The 21,547-nt window shown below is 37.6% G+C and overlaps 1 protein-coding gene across 2 annotated transcripts in view; it reads right to left on the reverse strand.

Annotated features, from left to right (window-relative positions):
- Hs3st-A (Heparan sulfate 3-O sulfotransferase-A) overlaps positions 1-21,547 on the reverse strand; it is an 82,904-nt gene that overhangs the window by 32,033 nt on the left and 29,324 nt on the right. For both annotated transcript variants that reach the window (XM_018036372.2, XM_026819417.1), the window contains exon 2: positions 5,582-5,668. The gene's annotated coding sequence lies outside the window, so the exon portion shown is untranslated. The remainder of the gene's footprint in view (positions 1-5,581; positions 5,669-21,547) is intronic.

Here is a 21,547-nt window from a genome sequence, read left to right on the forward strand (position 1 = left end):
GTTCTTCCGACGTCTGATTTCTTTTTAAAAAATGCGTTTCTAAAGTGCATAAACTTTTGGATTGACTGTACAGCCAATACATCCTTAATGTCAGCTCAATAATGAATCATGAAATATAATTTAGGAACAGAAGAGTTAATGATTAAACGTCAGTGAAATCCTGTTTTTAATTATAATATAAGCGAGAGTACACTTCTAAAGCATTTAATTAAAAATTGATCCGATCGTGCTTATATTTATTCATTTACTGTTACTTTTTCAAAGGCACGCACAGTTTATCTGCCCAGCTTTAATTTATTGCCAGCGACAGATTTAATAAAAAGATATTGATTACGTCGTGAGCAGTGGCCTGTCACTGAATTTAATCTCGCCTTCTGGCAATTGCGAAAAAAGGGCGTAAAAACTGGAACGGCTTAAAAAGTAAATTAATATCTTAATAATCGAGGAAAGTTTCAGCGCGCAAGGATTTTGAACTTAAATTTTCTGGGCTGTACTGATGCCGAGGCGACGCCGCTGTACTTTAATCCAGTTACCCCGCTGGGGAACTCATTTAACCATTTTATAACTTCCCTGTCAATATTATTACGATCGCAACAAAAGAAGATTACTGGGCGAAGCTGGTTGATGCGAAAAGGTTCTTTTTAAGGAAGAGAATTACCGGTCGAGAGAGACAATTGGGATAGGTACAAAGCTAATGAAGATTTTCGAACGTTTCAAATAAAATATTAAATAGTCGTTTAAAAAAAGAACATCATTATATTAATGAATACCAGCCCGCAGAAGAATAATAGTCTGAGAAGTTCTTAAAAAATGTTTCAAATCAGCAGTTTTACCGCTTGAAAGGTTCCAATTAAAAAGAATTTAATAATTAATTAAAATGTAGCGGGCTTTTCAACGTCGAGATATCAAGATTGTAAAAATATAGGAAATGAAACAGAGCGAGGTGGAAAATGAGTTCGGAAAATCGGCAAAGCGAATGAAAAGGGAGCATCGAATTTTCAGCCTTAATCCTGAAGCGTACGGCGAACTGTACGATAGGAGGAAAGGCAGGAAACAAGTATTAATTAGGCGAGAACGAGCTATGCTTGATTACACGTTCCGCGATAGTTCAAACGGACCGTGATTTCGTGGATCAGAGGAAAAATCGCTTCTGAAACATTTCGCTCGAATCGAAGGAGCGGTGAATAGCGGAGGCAAAGCAAAGAACTGGGACGCGTGTACGGCTGCTACTGCCGCTGCTGCTGTTGTGATTGGAATAAAAGATGAACCGATAAAATCAAAAGAGAACGGGAAGAGGAAAAAAGAAATAGCGAAAGAGAGAAGGACGGTATACTTTCAATGATAAAACGGAGCACGATCCCTTTGTCCTTTCGTCTCATTCAAGAAATGAATCCAACGCGTCATAGTTGAAATATCGTTACATGTTCCCTGTATCGCTCGAAATTCCATCGCCTGTCGGAGCGAACGCACGATGTGAAGATGAAACGAGTAACGCGGTGATTAAAACGAAATCGCGTCGATAAGTCGAGTGATTGAAGCTCTCGGTTAACCGAAGAACCGTGAAAAAATTAGAAATAATATTATTTTAATTCTTTACCACTGGGAACTGTCGAATTATACATTATCTCTTGACAAATACATTCTCCGTTTGATAAAAATTCAGAACGTCAAATACCTTCGATATCCTCGAAATGCATCGTAAAACCAAGAAAAATACTGTGCTCTTCGAGTTCTCTCATCTTTACAAAGAGAACAGCGAACAGGCAAGCAAGAGGGAAAATCTCGAACCGATTCGTCGTGAAAAATTCGAAACGAAGGCAATTGCCGTGTTCGTGGATTGGGTGTAACAAAGTACTTCTTACGCAAGGCTACGAGGAAATAAAACGCGTGACAAGAAAGGAATTTGCGCGTAAGCTACTGAATTCTTCCAATTCCCAAAAGATAGCAAGTATTTTGCTCGCTGCCTACCTGCATGCGAGTTATAAAAAAAATGAATCTCTATCCGGAAATAAAGTTTTACGGAAACGGGAAACGCTTTTTGTTCAGTACAGCTCGTCAGGGGGATGGAACGAGCAGGAAAAACTTTATCACTCCCTCCGCGAAATGATACCAGCGAGGATATCTCCGTCTGGGTGGACGAATTATGCTTGAGCAAAAAATTTATCGACCCCTGCCCGCTTTAAAAAGCAGAGTCCCAGGGATTATATTTTTCCTGTTTGTGCATTTCGTCCTCATTCATTAATTAATCTCAATTTCTACCTTTCCAAAATGAAAACATGTTCCTTTTTATAAATATAAAATCTAACAAGGATAAAATAACTATTTTTATTATTCGATTAATTTGTCTACTAAACTATTTCATTGCTTTTGGTAAAATGATACGTAAAAAAATATAGAACAACGTGAATGAAACGCGAGCGTTCGTGCAGAAATCATCAGGAATAAGGCACGTAGGTGGAGGTCAGGCGACGAAGGTAAAAAGATGCCATCAGGGAGAACGTGATGCATGTAAGCATGAATCCAGGGTCATACCGATAGGTCAGCGTACGGGTGGCAAACGTCCTATGAAACAATGCTACGATAAAGCTCCACGATTCATTTCCAACACCCACGATTTCAATAATATTCAATAATCGTGAAGAAAAGTTCAAAGTTCACAATAGGAAGTGAGCTAAAAATATCAATGTCTTCAGAATGAAAAGATAATTAAAAATTCTTTTATTATGAATATCAAACAGTTCTTATAATAACCTTCTTATAATTAAAATAACACGTAAAAAAATATAGAACAACGTGAATGAAACGCGAGCGTTCGTGCAGAAATCATCAGGAATAAGGCACGTAGGTGGAGGTCAGGCGACGAAGGTAAAAAGATGCCATCAGGGAGAACGTGATGCATGTAAGCATGAATCCAGGGTCATACCGATAGGTCAGCGTACGGGTGGCAAACGTCCTATGAAACAATGCTACGATAAAGCTCCACGATTCATTTCCAACACCCACGATTTCAATAATATTCAATAATCGTGAAGAAAAGTTCAAAGTTCACAATAGGAAGTGAGCTAAAAATATCAATGTCTTCAGAATGAAAAGATAATTAAAAATTCTTTTATTATGAATATCAAACAGTTCTTATAATAACCTTCTTATAATAAGAAAAAAAAATGGATTCGAAGTTTTAAATAACTCGGAGTAAAAAATTATGTTCACTTGAAGAAAAGATTCTTATAACATAGAATTAAAAATAGAAGTTTAGAAACGTACATATAACTTTGGAAATGATGTACACCACCAGGATTATCCTAATTCTAGTTTCCTCATCCCTCCTTTATATAGACGCGACGTGGTAGCACGAAATTTCAAAGATATTTTCTAACGTGGGAAGAAAAAACAACTAAAACACGCGAGTGAAAAAAAAGAAGCAAAGAAGAAATCAGAGTTGTACGAAGTTAACCTTTTATTCTCCGACACTGCTCTCGAACTTTTTCATTTCGCAAGCAGCCTGCTTGCACGCTGCGAGGAAGTTTCTTTCGCGTCTAAAAAATGTAACACCGTGTCACCATGGAAGCGAGGCGACGTATTCTTCAACCGAACATAATATAAAACGCGAGGTGTTATTACTGCGTATTCTTTCCCTCTTCTTTTTACATAATGCAATTTTTCAGATTCCCACCGCGAAGGGACAAAAAGCAGTGACCTGGGGCAACGAATAAAGTTTGATAAGAGGCTGCTTGAAGTTAAGGTCAGGCAAGCTGTTTATAGTCGAACGGATTAAAAAGCCGCAACTAAAGACTTTCGCACTTTCATCGTGGGCGAAGGCAAAGCTTTAGATATACACAGAGTTGGATCGTGTAGGCGTTATAAATCGAACGTGGGCGTTATGTTACCTGTTCCATGAATGAAAGAGATTCCTGCGATCGAGTTCCACCGCTAATAGGTCAAACGGCATCTCGACTAAATTTTAATTAAAATGTCGCGTCGCTCCTTTTATCAAGCTTAAATTTCAGACAGTCAATTACGTTATATTTTTCGTTCATTCTTTGATCGAACTCTTCGCTACGGAAAAATTAGAGAAACAAAGTGTATCTCTGTGACAAGGTACAGTTCAACAAATATTAAATGGTATTCTACATATACAGTCCATATACAGTGGGTTCCTTATCGAGTGGGTCAGAAATTATTCGTGGATATCTGAGATCCTCACGACACAACGAATGAATCCGCAGGGCGCTCCCTGTTCATAAAATTACGCTATGAAAGTCGATAAAGAACGTGATGGTTCTTGTTTGATATTACACGATTGTAAAAGTTGGCATGACAATGGACTTTGAACAGGAAACAGGACCAAAAATAACAGAACGGATTATCATATTCGAGATAAGAACGAGGAAAACGAAAGCGTGACGAATCATGACGGTCATTATCATCAGACGGGTCGTTCCCAATTCGAGGCAACTTGAGTTGCCAACGAATATTTCGTGGAAAACTGTAGCTTGGCTGGGCCGCTCGTTCCTCCTGTCTTTCGGGAATTCATCTCAAACAGCGGAGAGGAATGAGAAAACGAGAAAACCGATGAAGCTAGAGAGAGTGAACTGACCGTTCTCGAAACCGGCTAATTCTTCTACAAGGCGTGATTGGCCTGGATACGAGCCACGATCTGAATGTCACGTTTCCAACGGCGCAAAATTCCGCAACGAGCATCGCCAAATATCGGCCATGCCGCTAGCCATCGTCGAAAATAATGACCCAATTTCAATTCGTCTGTTCCCTCGACAAATACGCGACGACCAAATTGTTTTGTCGATCGACGCTTTTAGCGCTCATACAAATTCTCCTGTTCGAGGCAAAAATCGCCTGTGAAGGAAACTCAAACCTTTTCTGCGTATAAATCTATCCCCCCTCTTACTCTGTCAAATTTTATTGCAGCATTTTTTAAAAATTGATGCATCTATGATAAATGGACTACGCAGATCGACATTTAAAATCTAATTTAACAATAAAAAGTATTTCTTTCTTCTGGTTTGAAGTAATAAAAGTAATTGCAAATGTTTCATATGTTAAATTTTAATGTGAAATGTATAGGACAAAATGAGTAAAAACAAGGCTCTGAGAATTTCGAACAGAAAGTAACACGAAACGTTAATAATGCAGATATGGATAAAAGATGCATCGCCGGCTACGGAAAGCACGACGAGACTGTGTGAAAATTCATTACATTTAATTATTTATATCAACCTTCGCTACTTTCACTTTTCCTTCGTAAGCTCTACAGCTTCATTTGAAGCACGAATATAGTAAAGCTTGCCATGCCAACAGTAGAAATATTTTGAAAGTTGATTTAAGTTTTATAATAAAAAATAAGCCAAATAAATCGACCGAAGTTAAAATCCTATATTCGAATCCGAGTCTACTTTTATGATTTGTTTCTCCCCTTTTCATGAATCTTCATTTTCACTTCAACTTTTATGTTCTGCTTTTTTTTTTCTTTAATCTACTACTAGTGGGCGTTCAATTTGCGAGCGATATTATATTCGTAATCGAGGAAGTACAAGAAAAAACGGTCGATAAATGATACACTCACCCCCTCTCGGTGCACTGAATGCCTGCAGTTCTCGCATTAAGGCCGGGTAGTCAAGGTCCATGCAAGCTGATTTTTCTGCTCACGAATCTGTAATCACGCACGAAAAAAACGATCTAATTAGTTTTATGCTGCAGCCAGTTTTTCGTAGTAAACTTCAGCTCGTAGTCGATGTTAACGTCGTGATATAGGTGAACGCGAAAATTACTGGATTTTACTACGAAATCCTTTCATAATCCTTTTTCCAATTATTCAGTTAATTAAGGGTACTTCTTTTTATCATAATTCTGAGTTTCATAAAAATCAACGTTATTTAAATATAATTTCTTTTATTAAAAATTCCTTTCGCTTTGTGCTGAGTATTTCTCGAATTATGGAACCAATTCGAATAAAAACGTTCTGATACGCTCAGACTGTTCGCATAAATCGACGGAATTTATTACAACCAAGGTAACGGAATAAGAAAAATAGGAAACGAATTCCTCAAGGGACCATCATGAAATATTTTTCTCCACTCCCATCAAACGTCGTCATCATTGCCAGAGAAAAAGAAACAGATTTACCACTGAACATTTATCCAATGTTATTCAAACCCGTGAACATTTATCTACTTAAATTAAACATTAAATTGCTGATGAAATTGCAAATACTATTTAAATACCATTGCATGTGATGCAAATACCATTTAATTATTCGACAATTGATGGAAAATACACATAAGGTCAAGTAACGTCAAAGTATTTACGAATCGTTAAAAAAATCTAGGACACAGTTGCTACGAAATAACAAACAAAACTTTTTTATATTTGCGCTCACCGTTCCACCATCGAACCCGTATTTCATTTTTACAACGCGATACGCACAAAAGAGCAGCTAACCTACTTATACGCGCATAAGCCCAGTTTACAATTTTGACGTAAATAAACCGTAACCAAAATCAATTGCAGCCTCGTAATTTATGCGCAGGCGAAATATGTATCTAGCAGCTACCTACTTATATTTCACCGTTCATTAGTAACACGAGATCATCATAAAACGTAACGGCTTGATGAGTATTTCTGCAACTGCGAATGGGTTAATATTAGAAAAAAAATTATTCATTTTTTGCACATCACGTACAACGTTGAAAAAGCCAGGAGGGTTTCGTTAATGAACAACCTAATTCGCGGAACATTACCTGTCTTTATAACAATTTTTCATTCTCTACGTAGCAACTATTCAGGAAAGCATTAACGTATTATTTGAAAATACAAATTGTACGTCTCGTTGCCAGAGAGACATAAATAAACATGTATAAATAAAGTGTCGTTAACCTCCTAGCTGCAGTATAAATAAAGATCGACATATGAATACGGTGACCCAAAAAGTTTTTGAAATAAACGTACGTACCTCCGATGGAAAAAAGAGGAAAACCTGTTACGCGTTGCTACTGGTAGAAATATTAGTTCGCTCTCGGAGCAGAAAGAAAAAATGTTTTATGTATAAACAAAATTTTTCGCACACCCGTTTTTGGACGATGCGTCTCTTGCATGACTATTTCGAATTAACATCCGGCCATTTCCGCGACAGACCTCTTTGATCTCGTCCGACTGGGCAACGAACATAATCCTCTCGCTTCCGAAATGACAAGACACAAAAGACACGAGAGATTGGTAGAAAGGCTAGTCATTCGAGGCAATCTCTACGTTCTGTGAGCGTTTAAACTGAAAGTACTTTTATAAATTCAAATTAGAATATGTAATCTCCGAAATATATGGTTTTACAAAAGCAAAGTTTAATTGTCTCTATTATTTAAGAATGAACGAGAATCATCCTGGTTTTTAAAATAAACGGTTCCCTTAACAAATTGAACCATGTCTGACACGTGAAGATACAGAATGCAATAACGATATCTTGGGTATTCTTGTAGTTAATGGAACATTTCCTACGAACCTCTGTGAATATTAATTCAGAGAATTATTCAGTTACTTAATGTTGTAATGCTACCTCCTACAGAATTATCTACCGAGATATTCTTACATGCCTTCCAAGTTAATTACCAGATTGTAATTCTGCTCGTTTGCGAAGCAAATATTTCTTCACAATTTACCACTAGCAGTATAAAAAGCCTCTTGTTGTTAATTTGTATTTTCATTATTTGTTACGCTTTCTATTTGCTATCAATCAAATTTAATTCCTCCAGCAACGTATAAAATTTGTTGCAGAAAATGTCGAATCTGGGTTAATTTTCACTCGTACATAAGTGAGAAGCTTCGAAGGGAATTGCGATTAAGTCGAAGATTGTAGAACGTGTAACGATCGACGATGTTGAAACGAAGTATGTATCAAGGGAAGCCGACGCGACGACGACGGGGGTGTTCTAAAGATCCATTGTGGATGTAGATACGGAAGATTGGAAAAGGTGGCATGCACAATTTCACAGGTGAAGCAGGTCAAGGGTGATTAAGGGACTCTCGTGTATATGTGTGTGTGTGCGCGCGCCACGGAATCGGGGTCAATGGAATTCGCTCCACGTCGGCCTCTGTGTCGACAAGAAGCTTCTAAGACCGCTCCTTAGCCGCTTAAAAAATCCTGCATATTTGGCGCCTTTATCTTCTAATACGTATCTCGATTAAGAGTTATTGCGAACAACCCCGTTTTTCCTCGCGAGAGACTTTCGTTACTCTGTTATATCTCCGAACCGCTCTTCAATTCGCATAGTACGCGAACAATTCTACATATTAATAACACGAACGACAAAGGGGAGTCAAACATCGCTCTCTGTCATTTTAAAAATATGGAATGAGTGATCAAGGAATGATTTGTCCTCGAAGAGCACTGTGTTTCATGCGTTACGTGGCGAAAATTTCGCAAACCTCTAAACAAGTTTTCGTACCGTAAATAGTTGGCGTGCTCGTTGATCAGAAATATACGTTGGCCGGACATTACGAAATAATTCAACGCAGTTGACGTTCTCAGTCGTATCGACGATCCAAAATAACTTACTACGTCCTTGCCGTATACCGTTTTCATCACATCGAGATTAGTACGATCTGTATTGAGTGAGAAAAATAATTCATTAGCCGTTTAGCTTTTATGAATGAGATGGGATAATGAATATCAAATTAAATTTATTCGATTGAGATTGATCAACGACCAATCGTGAAAATGATTGTCCGAAATGGTATAGAAAATACAAAAATATTCCTTTATTATCAATGGAACACTGGAGTCAAGGGAATTATCTTCTTCAAAGATTCCGTATATTTCTTTAGTATCTTTCAATGTTTTCAATCAAAACATTGGATAGTACGCACTATGTTCTATTTACTTTTCCATGTGTGTCCACAATTCGTTCATGAAAATTCCTCAACTACGCATTTCTCTGCTAGTGCAAGCTCGGTTTAATCTCTTCATCACTATCGTGGTGAATGGTATACAGCTGTTATATGTTATACACATATGTATAATCGCACTCTGATTTAACCACGAATAATTGATGACGTGCATGGAATTAGGAAAGTTAGCACACTTTAAATACTTCAATTTAGACGATCTAGATTTTATAAGTATCAAGTATCTGTACACGACTTAGTAAAATGATAGGAACAATATCTTAACAATACAATTCTCGTGAAAGGAACCGTCCTCTGCCGTTCATTAAATGCCAACCAAGTTGAATCACTTTGATCCATACAATGTTCCTTTGTGCGCGTAGTTAGCTCACAGCAGCCTGCAGTGAGCTTTGATCATGTTCTTCTATACCATAGTTTCAACCCTTCGCGCCCACTTCCAGAAAAACCCTTTTCAATCGCTGCGTCGCATGCTTTTGTATAAACAATTCACAACGTGAAACGCCATTCCATCCGAAAGCTACAACGGTTCTTCACCCGTTCCATTCTTCTCTTTTCCCTTTCCCTACCGTTTCTTTTTGCCTCTATAAAGTTACGACTGTTTTGTCCTGAATCCTCTTTTTGTTTATCGAGTGTATCCCCTTTCTCTTTTTGTTTTTCTAAAGCTTTACTTCGTCTCCTCTGCTGTTCCAATTTCCCTCTATTTCGTTCTCTCTGTTCGCTTAAAATGGGATTAGGAAATATACATGCGCTGCCGATGGCGGATTCCAATAAAATCGTCGCAGAGTGAAACCTGTGTCGCGGTTAATCGCTTATTATGCGCACGTCGCACCATCCTGAAAAGCGCCTATTGCAGATGCAATAATAATGGCCGAACACAAAGCGCGGTTCCGCACGACCGACGCACTGCGTTAATGTTTAAAGAACCACGGGTGTCTCTTATCAACTCGCGACCACGTAACTTGATATAAATTGTGGCGCAAACGATATTATCTCGCGAACAGACTGCAATTCCATCTAAAATGGATTAAATATCGATTTTTAGACGCAACTGCAACTTTCGTCGTATTGTTAAAACTGATTCTACATTTAGCAAATGAATTTTTATTATATCAATTTTAATATTTAGTGCACGAATGAAATATAATGATGTACATGCGAGTACGTACGTGAGCTAATACGCTCCTAGCCATCGTTTGATATCATTCCTAACTCTGAAACGAAACATGGGCGCTCCATTTAAGAGATTAAACGCGACCTCCATATTCCAATAAAAAAACAGAACCAGTTACTAAAATATTTTTATATTCTGCGTTTGCATTTAAGTTACAGAAGGAATGAGTAATTCATCCATAAAATTTGTCAACATTTTCTGAACTAGGTAAGCGAGAATACCCAAAAAGATGCTATGATGTCATCCGAGATCAAGGCATCTCCCTAGTGAACGTCCACAAACTTCATCAACGCTTGCGTAAACGTAGTTACTCACTCATACATAAACAAAAGCAAGAATAATTAATGACTAAGCTGAATCTACGTTCCCGCAGATGCCCAAACCCAACAGAAACCCACACAATTTACGTAACGAAATCCGAACGCTGAACATACATCTTCCAATAAAGAAAACAACTTCACCAATTTAACAGCGACGTACTTTGTAACGTTATTTGTTTAACCTGTTAGAGATATATCAATATTAACAACTTTTACATTTTACTATAAATCTGAATGATTTCGAATAAGTATAAATAGTAGCTGATATGAACTTTTGTTAAATAGTAGTGTTCTCAATTTCTCAGGTACATAATCAAGCAATAATGTGTCACTAACTGCAAACTGATAAACTTAATTGTCATTCATTTTGACTAAATTGGAGATCTGCTCGCTTCGAGTTTAAGCAAATGAAAAAGTATCGCGAAAGCTAGCCTACTCTATTTAAGCGAACACGTTCTATTTTAAATTTCACAATGGTACAAGTGAAACACTTCGAATTTAATTTCGACTGTAGAATCTCTTGGTTACCGCACGAGAGCGAAACACACGGGAACGTGTCAGAGCTTTCGCGACCAATCGACTGTACACTTTTCCGTGCGCTAGCAGAACCACGTCGATCCTCTGCCATTGTCTCCACTTCTCTTTCCCCCTCTCACTTTATCGCGGTCCGCATCCGAAACATTCAAGCCTGTATCATGCCCATGGGAATACCGCTGAGAGTCAAACCGCCCCTCGTCATTTCTACAATGTTTCTCCGGCAAGGGAGCATATCAACGAACGAACGAACTTACCTCGGCTTGAATTTGCTTAAGGATTTGTCATCTGACTTTTACCCCTGCGACGGGGTTTTGATAACAGTGGCTGATGTGTCGCCGCGTGAATCCCTCACCGGGAACTGGCGCCCCTTCAATTTCGCTAACCCACCACGAAACGCGTTATTCTGAACTTCGCCACTGCTATCAGGAATAATTTTGCGGCTCAAGGGAAACGCCGGGATCCTGTCTCCACCCCTTTTAGCCGAGGTAATGAAAGTATCCCGCTGCCTGACTAACCTGATAGGCGTCGGATGTTCCTTCGGCTAACCGGCAGACGTGCGCGATCATATTTCTCAAGCATGCCCTCACCAGGAATCGACTAGAAACTTAATAATGTCGAAGACGACATATTTTACAAGAAATTTTTATAACAGCGAGCGACTATTTATATTTTCAATTTACATATTAATAAATTGTTCAACTGATCGGAGATATGAAATGCACAGTCAATGAAGAAACCAAAGAACGCTCAGGATTGACAGTTCGGAAATTGAGGTGGATTAATACGCTATCCTCCGTAGTGGTGATATAATTGGGGATGAAAAATTTATTATGAGAATGAAGCTGCGAATTGCGGAACCTTATTCCCATCGATCAACATCCGAACGTAAAAAGATAACTCTGTGACTGTCAGGCATGGCAAACGATAAAAAGAAGAGGAAAAAACTTCGAAATTTAACGAACGATAGCGCGATAAGGCGAAAGCAAATTCGGTCGGCACGCGAATGATTGATCGCCACATTAAGCTCGGTGGCCTACATCCTTTTGCGAGTACGTCCGGACGTTCTTTTGCAAAAGAATTTGGATCGTCAATTTTTCAAAAGCCTATCCACGGGCCCTTTCAAGATTTCTCATAGAATCCTCCCATCTTAGCGACACGTTCGCGTGATTTTTAAGCGCTGATTTAAAAACTCTCGGGGCTTTATCATGAACGTGTCAAATACGTAAAGTTCAAACGTGATGCGACGCGACGTAACGGCGAGCATCGTGTTCGAAACTTAGAAAGTTTCCACGTTCGAGGGTTACAAGTTCAGATTTGGAGAACTTCGAAGAAGTTATAAGGCTAGTTTAACGCAATCGTGCGAGTGCCAAGTTTTGCACAGGTAGCTTCAATTTTTTTTTTCGCAATCATAATGTACAATTTCACTGAAACGAGAGTAGACATGCATTTCTAAAAACTAAAGAAATACTATCTCTAATTTTCTATTTACTTGTATGACAAAAATCAGGTGCAAAAAGAATTCCAATATTCATGTTGCTAAGTTTGAAACCGAAATTATGCAACGCTCCACCAAACTGTTCTTCACGATAAATAATGGGGGCAGAAAAATGATGAAATGAAAGAGCAAGTCACGTCAGCATCGTAAATCACTAAGCCAATATAATGCTTGGCCAATCTACAGAATCAAAAATTATTCGTCCACGTTTCTGTGTCTGCGTTGTTTTTTTATCGTATACCACTTAAACAACAATTTAGATGACCGGATAGACAATAGATAGCAGCGTATAATGATTTATTTTTAGCAATTCCACCCGCATGAAAGTATTGCGTATACGAGGATCGATTTTCTACAAGATTAATCACCCTGCAATTTTTCCGACGTGGTATACATTCAAGAAGGTAATTAATGAAACTGCGTAAGTATCACGCAACCAGAGATGAATCAAAAACAGAGACTGCTTGACGGCTGGGCAATTAAAACGTGTAAACTTCCATAAACAATTCATAACTCATTTAGCTCGAAGAACGGTGCAAAGATTTTCGTAAATTGCAATGAATTACTTATAACCTTCAAGTATAGATAATGTGCACTACCTTTTAACATTGAATTAATGAATTTTTCCATGACACTACTTTCTATTATAAAGCTTAAAACATTTATTGTGTTGATTTTCTTCAAATATTGCAATTTCATTATACTTATATTTACGATCTTTGATAACACCATTAAATAAATCAAGATAAAAGGAATCAATCAACAAGAAATACGTACGTCTGATTAACAACTGACAATCCATAAAGATTTAGAAGATTTTGACATATAATAAGGCGGATTAAATGTTATTAATGTTAAATTCGTTGAATTATACGCTCGATACTACAAATATGCAGAAAAGCTTATTCTCAATCCCTTCAGATTATAAATAAAATGATGAGGAAAAACCGTTTTAAGAATTCGCCCGATGGTAGTGATTAATATTTCACATCTTTATAGAATACGTTCACTTTATTAAAGGGCGATTTCTCTCTCTCTCTCTCTCTCTCTCACTTATACTATCTCCTCTAATTAAGAAACTGCAAAAAATGTCTAGTACCTAAAACATGATCTTTCAGAAGAAGTATCTTAATTGAAGCTGTTCACCTGATTTAGCGACACAGAACGTCAACGCTCTTCCGAGCGTGCCAAGAGTTTTCTTTTTCTTTTCTTTTTTTGGGATTTTATATCTTTTTGCAACAGTCCGCTTCTCATCTTTCTGCCACACCAGCAGCGAACTTTTTCACTTCACTGCGTCTCTTTAAATCACGTTATTACTATACAAGCATCATCCTTATCGAATAAAGAGAACCTGCTACAAATGGCGCTACTGAATTAGAAGCAGGAAAAATCAGTAGCAGTAAAAAGTAGTCATTCGACGAATAACAAATTAATTCTCTGAGATCAGATTAAAATCCCAAAATTATCATAGAATTATCTTATCTTTTTATAAAAAATATACGTATATATAAATGCGCACGAAATTGTATGATTGTATGAAAATGTTAGAAAAATGCTAAAACATTGGTTTCACAGGCAGCAAAGTACATAAATTTTGCAATGTCAATTATTTATTCATTCGATTAATACGATATGTAATGTAACTGGCGATGTAAACTCATAGCATAATTAATGAAGATTGATCGAGCACAAAGCATGCGAGGCGCAATGCTTGAATACCGTACACGTATTTGGAGCATAGATAGATTGCAGCGTACTAATTAGTCTTCAACTCTCGTTAATGAAAATATTAATATAATCTCCGATATGTAATACGTTCATAATTGTTAGCCACGGAAATATGTAAATATCTCCATGCGGTTCTTTTCTTGGATCCTAAATTTATCTAATTTTATGATGCTTACACAATTTTTCCATGTTGAAGTTGGTACGCAGTTTTCTAGTACAGCATTTTTGAGTTCTTATGTTAATTCTTTTGCACATAGGCGTATTTATATATCACAAGTGCACTAAATTAATTACATTTTACATATTCGTGGAACTAGCTGTACGTGATCCTTTAAATTTCGTGTTTCCAACATGCACGTGGCAAAATTAACCGACGTATACGTTAATGAAATTCAACGGTTTTCGCGATTCGGAAACGAGATACGCTAGTTCGGTAATATTAGAACTTTCGCATAAAAATTTTACACAAAGTCCTCCTATCTAATTTCCACGCGACAACGTTAATTCCTAGACAACTTTTAATTGTCATAATTTGTTATAACTCAACGTTAATTTATTCTTGGACCGAGGATCCTAAGGCGGCAATGTGACCAACTCTTATTATTCCCTGCGAGAAAGAAGCGGAATGGCATACCCTTAAAGACAACCGAGGAAAGAGAGAAACGCATTACGGGAATGAAAATAATCCTGAGCAAGGAAAAAGGAGCAAGAAATGAGAAGTCCTTCTCTCTCTCTCTCACTTATACTATCTCCTCTAATTAAGAAACTGCAAAAAATGTCTAGTACCTAAAACATGATCTTTCAGAAGAAGTATCTTAATTGAAGCTGTTCACCTGATTTAGCGACACAGAACGTCAACGCTCTTCCGAGCGTGCCAAGAGTTTTCTTTTTCTTTTCTTTTTTTGGGATTTTATATCTTTTTGCAACAGTCCGCTTCTCATCTTTCTGCCACACCAGCAGCGAACTTTTTCACTTCACTGCGTCTCTTTAAATCACGTTATTACTATACAAGCATCATCCTTATCGAATAAAGAGAACCTGCTACAAATGGCGCTACTGAATTAGAAGCAGGAAAAATCAGTAGCAGTAAAAAGTAGTCATTCGACGAATAACAAATTAATTCTCTGAGATCAGATTAAAATCCCAAAATTATCATAGAATTATCTTATCTTTTTATAAAAAATATACGTATATATAAATGCGCACGAAATTGTATGATTGTATGAGAATGTTAGAAAAATGCTAAAACATTGGTTTCACAGGCAGCAAAGTACATAAATTTTGCAATGTCAATTATTTATTCATTCGATTAATACGATATGTAATGTAACTGGCGATGTAAACTCATAGCATAATTAATGAAGATTGATCGAGCACAAAGCATGCGAGGCGCAATGCTTGAATACCGTACACGTATTTGGAGCATAGATAGATTGCAGCGTACTAATTAGTCTTCAACTCTCGTTAATGAAAATATTAATATAACCTCCGATATGTAATACGTTCATAATTGTTAGCCACGGAAATATGTAAATATCTCCATGCGGTTCTTTTCTTGGATCCTAAATTTATCTAATTTTATGATGCTTACACAATTTTTCCATGTTGAAGTTGGTACGCAGTTTTCTAGTACAGCATTTTTGAGTTCTTATGTTAATTCTTTTGCACATAGGCGTATTTATATATCACAAGTGCACTAAATTAATTACATTTTACATATTCGTGGAACTAGCTGTACGTGATCCTTTAAATTTCGTGTTTCCAACATGCACGTGGCAAAATTAACCGACGTATACGTTAATGAAATTCAACGGTTTTCGCGATTCGGAAACGAGATACGCTAGTTCGGTAATATTAGAACTTTCGCATAAAAATTTTACACAAAGTCCTCCTATCTAATTTCCACGCGACAACGTTAATTCCTAGACAACTTTTAATTGTCATAATTTGTTATAACTCAACGTTAATTTATTCTTGGACCGAGGATCCTAAGGCGGCAATGTGACCAACTCTTATTATTCCCTGCGAGAAAGAAGCGGAATGGCATACCCTTAAAGACAACCGAGGAAAGAGAGAAACGCATTACGGGAATGAAAATAATCCTGAGCAAGGAAAAAGGAGCAAGAAATGAGAAGTCCTTTGGTTTCAAACCTCTAGAACTTTAATTGATATGCTGATAAGGAATACTATAAAATGCTTTCTATAAATTATCTGACATGAACCTCGTGGATTTACCTCGAGGTTAACAAATTTTATTACCGGTGCCATAAACCTTATCCACTTGAAATATCTTAACGACGTACTAAAAAATGCAATTTCGTCGTACACGTGCAAAGGTGGAAGCCTCTGTTCATAGACCCGACAGGGGCAGACACTGTTAAATCGATACGAACATCGAACAGGTTGATTTTATCTTGATTAAATGACACTATTAACGTGAAAAAGTAAAATACAACTAAATATAATCACGGACTATTTTTTCTGTCTCCTGCCTTCCCATTATAATTTCCATATTACTTACAGTGTTTCAAATTACAGAAAGCAATCCTAACATTCAATACAGTAGAAGATTCAGTAACGTATTGTAAGAATGACTAAATTCTAATTAACAGATGAATAAAAACGAATTTTAGCATTTTTATTTCACGATCCTTGACCAGTTGACCAAATGACCAATTCTGGCGGTGGCTACATAAAGCCAGTGGTACTCCCATTAAAATCATCCTAATAATTATTCATTGTCATCCATAAATCAAGGAAGAGCGAATATACAAATTGGAACCGGAAGAAACTCGGAATTAGCCAATTATCTTGCAGTTTCGACTGACTGCATCTAACAATATGCCTGGGGAGTCCGGCGGGTGCGCCTGAGGTTCTTCGCTCGCCGACCGTCGAGTGCGTCACATCGTCTTTTCGATAATGTTTATTATTTTGATTCTCGTCTCGCTTTACTGATTTTTATGGTTCATTCGGTACTAGTTGAAGGCTTGTACTCGTTCGTGCTCTATCATTTAATTAGATTTCAATACTTGTATACATGATAATAAAATTATTTAGAAATATATAAAAGTAATTGATTAATTATTTGAATCAAAAATATGATGTACGTGTATCCTACAGGAACATCGATTACGTTTGGAGAAAACCTAATAATGATATAACAAGTCAATGATTTTTGCATGCATGCTTGTAATGAAACATAAATGATACTGTTTATCGACAATTTCTTATTGGGAAGGAGGAATCGCGACAAATAGAAGAAGAGTGGAGGGTTTCACGTGGAAAAGAGAGTTTCGCAAACGGGGCTGCGGCTTTTCCGCTATCATGATGAGAACTTCTTGAAAAGTACCGCCTACGGCAGTCCTCGCCGCACGACGAGAGATATCGTGTCATATTTTACCGACAAATCCTGCCAGTGGCTGACGTTTCGCCATCAGACGGTTTTCTTTTTACGAGGCAATAATTCTCCCTCACCTGAGCTGCGCGTATTTGCCACGTGTGCACACAGTAGCTACGAAAAGTATTGACGCGTCTATCGAATAAGTCCTAGTGTTAATACAGATTGCGAACATCTAGGGAACGCCTTAAACTTCGCACCTTGCAACTTGTTCACAGTAGATCCATAAAATTCTGAATAACAACACGTACACTGACAAAAGCGGTGTATTAGTGAGAATCAGTATAAGTCTCCAGCGACTCAGTCACCGGACGCGGCAGTAGTAGAAAGGACATCATATACACACATAGAGAGACAAAAATGAAATCTCTCTTGACTATTAATAAAAATCAGATTTTGAAGAAGATATCATATATTACTGGAAAGTCGATAAACAGTTTCTGGACGTTCTTATTAAAATCCGTACAACCTTATTACTAAAGAACATCAAATATTGGGAAAAATTGTCGAGCAATTCGTAGACAAGTCTTAAAATAAATTGGCAAACGATCCTCAGAATTTCGACAGTAATGTACATTCTTTGTTTAATTCAATCAACCTTCTATTCAGCTCGTACAATATTATGTAATAGCGTTTGCCAATATGGTCGGAATAGGAAGATGACATCGAATCAGGGTCAACCGAGAGAACTAATCGCGACGCGACGTAACATTCGCGTGCAACATACACAATAAATCGAATTCTTACACGACGAACTGCAATAATAAAATTAAATCGATTCTTTCCTGCGTTAAAAGTCAACCATCGTAAAAGAATCGCATTTGAAAACGTATTACATAGAATTTGGTTGATCGCACGATGTTCTATTGAACGAAGTGGACTCGTTGTTCAATGTCACAAAGTAATGAGAATCATTCTCTTTATGTCTAATTTAAAGAACGACATGTTTCACCATGTCACTGTCGATAGACACACTTTGAAAGCAATATCGAACTCCCATTCTACGTTCCTTCATATTTCATATCGCCTCTCCTTTCATTGCGCGTTAGAATCGTACGTGCACACAGGATTGATGGATAGTAACGTTATATGTACATATAGAAAGCGTATCAGGTTGAAGAGAGGGCGAGATGGACATGCGACAGGTTACAATATATTATTTCTCGGTGTTGCAACTGTAATTTTGGGGTCGCCCGTCGCTCGTTCATGAAGAACGAGGTTCAGATAGAAACGTCACTTGGTGTCGTTTCGCGGTGAAACGAGGAAAGTGTCGATTCGAATCTCCGATATCCGGCTTTGCCTTACACGTACGTACACAGTATATACATATATATATATGTATACACACGTAGTCTCTTAACGATTACGCCGTTCCTAACCCGGGGCAGCTATGAGAGGATTTCCCGGAGACCTGTTGGCGCACACTGCAATAATGTTGTTCACAAATTCCATTCGAGGTACACGTACAACGGGTCGCGTTAAACCGAACACTCTTCGGGTATCCTCTTTTGTGAAGACACGTCGCATCTTGTGGATTGAACCCACCTGAGTTTTATATGCGAATTCAATTTTTTATCATGCGGAATTGGAACCCGGATTTAAAACATCCGCTCTGATTCAACTATAGCGTATCAAACATGCAGTTCATGTTTTATAAAATAAAAACTTTTTCCACACACTCGCTGAATAAACAAATACCTAAGTCCTTGCATTTGAATTACTTTCCTCGCTGCCGAATTGCAGCGTATAAAAATGCACGATTACATGAATGCGACAGTGGAACGGAACGATTTAAAAATATTTCACGGATTTTCAAAGACAAGGATTTCCAGTTGCGAAATTTTTGCGACGTTTTAACGTTACGAGGCAGCATCAAAAGTATCGCGCGTATAAACCGGGCGCGCACCCAATTGACCCAAATACGAAACATCGTCCGAGTCGACCGATCTGCAATTAACACGTTACACGGTATCGGTTTCAATGATCGTTTAGTGAACCGTTTACTTCGCTCGAGTTGGTTTAAAAAGAAACATTGTTATCCGTGACAAAACACTTCTACCACGGCCGATATACAAGAACAAAAAAACAGAGATGCGAAAAAACAGAGGAAGAATTACAAAATACGTTGAAGTCCATCGTCTTTAAAAAAGCAATTCGAAAGTCATTTCGTCAAATTTCCGCACGATTTCAATTTTATACGTGAACGCAATTTTCGAGCTGTTTCAAAATTGCTTATAAGCAGAATAATAGATAAGCCCGTAGGTGCGTGTCGAGCGTTAGAATGACCAGCTTTGAGAATCGGCGCGTGCATTTTCGATCATAGAACTCGCAGCCGCGAATCTATCACGTCTCTATATGTTTCTGACCCGGTCAAGTGCAGGTTTGCAATTATTGACAGGAAATTAAAGCGTATTACACGATATATGCCCGATACACACGCGACCCACAGCACTCATGCCTCTCTCTACATTAACTCTCGCCGATTTCGTTTACCCGCTACTGCTGTTTCACATTGGTCAGACCATTACTCTCGACCACTTGCCTTACGATATCGAGTTACAATTATCGTGGTACAAATTATGTTCCAACTCTTGCAAACGCGAATAACATACACCAATCCCGTTACAAATTGCATATAAGTGTGCAATCAATAAATCAACTGATACTGTATGCTGTTAAAATAATTATGAGGACGGTTTAACAAAATTTCATGTACTACAGCATGTACATCAATAATATTATCTAAATTGATTTTGACAGACTAGCAATTATCTTGAATTTATAACATTAAATTACGATATTACCTATAATGATGTTGTTCAAAGTAGATACTTTATGTCAATTTGCAATTTCAAAATTCCAATGATTTAACATGATCAGATTCTACCTGAAGATTCATTAATTATATTGGTATATATTGGCAAATATTTGTAATCGCAGAAATTGTGGGGCAAACAGTTTGTGTTTTATAGAAATGGGAGACGGAAGGACGAAAATAACAAAGCAACGGTTCGTAGGTTACGTACACGAACGCTCACGTTTATCATGTAGCGTGTGCGCCAAGATTGATGGACCTTTCAACCTTTCGCGCTATATCGACAGGAATACATATAACGCATCTATTTCAAATAGGAACGGCTGCATGACAGAGAAACACGAGATTCGTGAAATATACTTTTACCATAGCTACTGGTAGGACTGTGGTTCGCCTACATGAACGAGTCGAATTTCTTTGAACCATTCAAATGATTGGCTCGATGAAATTTCCTTTAGCTCGGGTCGAATAAACGAGCTGCTTTATACACGCCGCATGCCACAGATCCGTTAAAATAAAATGAATTTAAACGCAAATATAGATTAAATACTCGCAGAATATAATTAGTAATTATTTTCAAAGCAAAAGCATTAAACTTAAAAGTTGCACGAGGCAGTTATCCGATTTATCAATTGTCAAATTCATTGCCGGCCTTCGCATTAGTGACATTGTAACGCTATTCTTCGGCTTGTAATGATCACAATCATATCCTTTCAACTCTTCGCATCGCAGTTCTATTTTAGACCCATTTATCAATTCATATCTACAATCTGTAATCTCTATAATGAAAGTACGTGCATGACTACATTGCTAGAATGCTGTCATAGACACATGCACTGTACATACATCGTTGTTTAGAGATCACTTCGTAGCGGGGACACTCTAGCCAAGATTTCCTGCAAAGATTGTATGCGCATACAAATAACGATAAAACTGATCATGAAATTTCACTCGTCCACAATCTCATTTTCGCAAACCTGCAGCCATACGTCCTCGTCCCATATCGTGGAAAATCGAGGCTGATCTCATTTCGAAAACTCAATAATCGGCAAACTATGGCTACGCGTAATTGTGCGTAATTAGATCCCCCTCGCCGCTGATTAATCATTCTAATTTCACCAGATTGGTTCATATCAATGTGACGCGGTAATCAGTCACCGATTGTATTACC

This window comes from Ceratina calcarata, unplaced genomic scaffold (assembly GCF_001652005.2).
Source record: "Ceratina calcarata isolate Rehan_Ccalc_2016 unplaced genomic scaffold, ASM165200v1 scaffold151.2, whole genome shotgun sequence".
NCBI lineage: Eukaryota > Metazoa > Arthropoda > Insecta > Hymenoptera > Apidae > Ceratina > Ceratina calcarata.